The sequence below is a fragment of the Myotis brandtii genome, unplaced genomic scaffold, assembly GCF_000412655.1.
Source record: "Myotis brandtii unplaced genomic scaffold, ASM41265v1 scaffold29, whole genome shotgun sequence".
In the NCBI taxonomy this organism is placed as follows: domain Eukaryota; kingdom Metazoa; phylum Chordata; class Mammalia; order Chiroptera; family Vespertilionidae; genus Myotis; species Myotis brandtii.
Window position 1 is genome coordinate 3137338 of NW_005361075.1, and position 3927 is coordinate 3141264.

General features: G+C 45.5%; 1 protein-coding gene across 2 annotated transcripts in view; it reads left to right on the forward strand.

Annotated features, from left to right (window-relative positions):
- Positions 1-814: 814 nt before the first annotated feature.
- CSRNP2 (cysteine-serine-rich nuclear protein 2) overlaps positions 815-3927 on the forward strand; it is an 18760-nt gene continuing 15647 nt past the window's right edge. Inside the window, exons 1-2 of one of the 2 annotated variants that reach the window (XM_014542133.1) lie at positions 864-884; positions 1229-1330. The gene's annotated coding sequence lies outside the window, so the exon portion shown is untranslated. Of the gene's footprint in view, positions 1331-3927 lie in introns of both variants that reach the window. The other variant, XM_005869252.2, reaches the window with a different exon arrangement.

Consider the following 3927-nt stretch of genomic DNA (forward strand, 5'->3'; position numbering starts at 1 on the left):
GAGAGGATCATTGATTGGCTGCCTCCTGCATGCCCTCTACTGGGGACTGAGCCCACAACCCAAGCATGTGCCCTGACTGGGAATCGAACCATGATTTCCTGGTTCATAGGTTGATGCTCAACCACTGAGCCAAGCTGGTCATGGGAGAAAGGCAGTTTTGCATCTTATTTTATACATTACAATCAGAAGATGCAAGTGGGTTACATGAAGTTCATTGGTGATAGATTAGGGAGGTGGGAGAAAGCAAAGCCAGGAAGCCTCTGGGATTGAATGAAAAGTAAAATGATAGACACATCTTATACCTAGGACCTAGGTGGATACAGGATAGTTAACACTTAACAATTACATGGTAACAATAACAATGAGAGGATTTATGGTCTCCACCAGGGTGGTTGGCTGTGCCCTGGGGGGTCTGGAATGAAAGGGAGTTACCCTGACATTCCAAAGGAATGTTCTGGCAGACACAGACGCATCAGAGAGAGGCAGGCTTACATAAGATAAAGGCTGACTTTTGTCAGGGAAGTTTCTAGCCTAGGACATGACTACCTGCCATAAACTGCTTTTAGTTAAAAAGTTTTAATTTCACCCTGACTGGTTTGGCTCAGTGGATAGAGCGTCGGCCTGCGGACTCAAGGGTCACAGGTTCGATTCCTGTCAAGGGCATGTACCTTGGTTGGGAGCACATCCCCAGTAGGGGGTGTGCAAGAGGCAGCTGATGGATGTTTCTCTCTCATCGATGTTTCTAACTCTCTATCCCTCTCCCTTCCTCTCTCTCTAGAAAAAAAAAAAAAAAAAAAAAGTTTTAATTTCAGACCATCTTTTGTGATTATTTTAGGTCTCTGAGTTTGCAAAGCCACCACGAAGGCCTTTCCTGAGCTCGTCAGGTTAGCACGTGGCTCCTTTTCTTCTACGAAATGTACACATAACTGTAAGACAATTGTGTAAACACTGGTCAGGACCTAAAATCTGACCTTTGGTTTTCATTGGTGGCTGCTATTCTTTTTGTTGTTGTTGGCTGCTGCTCTTGATAGTATGTCTTTTCTAACTAATTCTGCTTTGACTTTTTGTTCCCCAAACAAACAAACCATCCCTGATTTGTGCATTCTGAGCTGGCTCCTACAGACATAGCAGCATGGTTTAAGACAAAGCAGTAACATTTAGAGTTAGATGTCCAAGGTGTTGTTTACATATTAATAACATTAGCATTTCTTTTCACTTTTCTTTGTAGTTTCTAATCTACTGCACTTGAGCTTCCTGGTCATTTGACCCCCATAGGCCCTGCTTAGGCTGGAGGCAGAATTGCAGTTATGAGCCAACTGGCACCACTGAGGTAATTTTAGCTAGTGATTCTATCAAGACAATGAAATGCTGAATAAGTAACCTGTGATAAATGGTTGTGATGTTTGTTAGAGGTTCGGATGATTTTTTTTAAATGTCTTGTAGTTTTTATTGATTTTTTTTTTGAGAGGGAGGAAAGGAGAGAGAGAGAGAGAGAGAGAGAGAGAGAGAGAGAGAGAGAAACATCATCTGGCTGCCTCCTGCATGCACCCCTACCAGGGATTGATCCTGAAACCTGGGCAGTGCCCTGAGGGAGAACCGGACTCACCACCCTGTTTCACAGACACTCCAACCAACTGAGCCACACCCAGCAGGGCTCAGATGATATTTTGACTGATTTAGAGCTTATTGCCAAACTGGATTCTGCTATCTTTTTATTTTTATTTTTTAAAATATATTTTTATTGATTTCAGAGAGGAAGGAAGAGGGAGAGAGAGATAGAAACATCAATGATGAGAGGAAACCATTGATCGGCTGCCTCCTGCACGCCCCCTACTGGGGATCCAGCCCACAACCCAGGCACATGCCCTTGACCGGAATCGAACCTGGGACCCTTCAGTTCGCAGGCCAACACTCTATCCACTGAGCCAAACCGGTCACGGCCTGCTATCTTTTTAAAAAATATATTTTTTATTGATTTCAGAGAGGAAGGAAGAGGGAAAGAGAGATAGAAACATCAATGATGAGAGAGAATCATTGATTGGCTGCCTCCTGCACATTCCCCCCTGGGGACTGAGCAGGCAATCTGGGCATGTGCCCTGACCATGACCTCCTGGCTCATAGGTCGACACTCAACCACTCAGCCACGCAGGCCTGGATTCTGCTATCTTAAAGAATAAGCTAACTTTGCTTTGGCTGTCATGTAGTTTGGTGTCATTAAATAACAAAGCTTTTGCACTGAGGCTGATGGTATCCAGATAAAGTTCCATGACTACTCCTACTCTGGATGTGTAGGCATAGGAGATCTTTTTTAGCCTATCCACATGACTTTTAGACTGTTTTTTTTGTTACTTAGCCCATTGATTCACAGAATGATCTGGGGCCTTCTCTTCCTTTTTGTCTTCTGTGTCCAGAAAAAATAGAATCATGAACATTTACACAGCACTGACTGTGCTTGTAAACATTTTATACTATAAACATTAACTAATCTTCACAAAACCCTACAAGACACCTACTGTTGTCTCCATTTTGCAGATGAAGGAGCTATGGCGCAGGGAAGTTATGTACGTTGTTAAGGGTCACACTACTAGTGAGTGGAGGAGTTGGGGGTTATATTCAGGCCGTCTGGCTCCAGGACCAAATGTTATATCACACCTACATTTTGGCAGATAGGGAATTGATCAATACATGGTACCCTAAGGGCTGCTTTTTTGGGATCTGCTGCTGTTTCATTTTGTAGTGTTGTTTCCTAGCCTCTTGGAGTCTCCTGTCACCTAGGGGCGAGGAATGGAATTCTTGGCATTTTTTTCCAAGCCACCCTAGCCTCTAGATCTGGCTCCCTAGTTCTTGGTTGTAGTGCAAAGTTTGGCTTTGGAACCAGCCTAACCTGAGTTTAAATCCTGCCATCTCTCAACCCAATAAATATCCAATAAATACATACTGAGCTCCTAAATGCCGAATACCAGGCTTTGTACTGGGCGCTGACCATATAATAAACAAAACAATTCCTTGCTCGCATGGAATTTAGAAAAGCGAGAGAAGACTGAAAAACATAAACATATGTCAGGTGTTAAATGCTAAGAAGAAATATAAGGCAAGGGGAAAGAGACTAAGGGGAAACACCGTTTTAGAAATAATGGTTAGAACAGGTCTCTGATACGGGACATTTGAGCAAATATTAAGTGAGGGGGTATGGCCAGCTGGTGAAAAGAGTGTTCCAGGCAAAAGGTCTTGAGATGAGAGCATGATTGTCCAGTTGAAGGAACTGCAAGGAGGCCAGTGGGCCAGTATTAATAGCAGAGTAAGGGAGAGGGAAAGGAGAAGGTAACAAGATGATTAGGGTGGGGAGAGGGGGGGGGGCGGGGGGGGGGGGAGATACACCTATCTATTGTAGGGCCTTATAGGTCAAGTTGGAGACATGTATTATTCTGAATGAGATAGGCAATCACGGCAGGGTGTCCTTGGCAAACATAATTTTGAAAGAAAACAAATCAACCCGTCAATACATATTGAGGTAACTCAATATATTGCTTGTATTTTCTTCTCCCTACCCTGGGCAGGCTGCAGCATGTCATGCTGCTTAAGACTAAGATGTCCCATGAGCGAGCTACGGGTTTCTTGCTGTTTTGTAGGCATGGGAGTGTGGCTACGGGAACCCGTGTCGTCACTGCAAATTTGCAGCTGAGCGCCGCCCCTCCCCAAAAGGCTGCATTGGCGCCAAACGCGCGCTTCCCGGGTCTGCGGCAGCAGAGACCGCCTCGCCAGCCAGTTAGCACGCGTTTTGGCTTCGGCCGGTCACTGCCTCCAACTCCCAGCATGCCGGTGGGCGTGGGGCCTGCACGTAGACTCCATTTCCCAGCCTGCCCCGGGGCCCGGTCGGACGTGCCGGCGCCTATAAGAGGCAGAGCGCTGGGGCCGGAGCCTATTGTT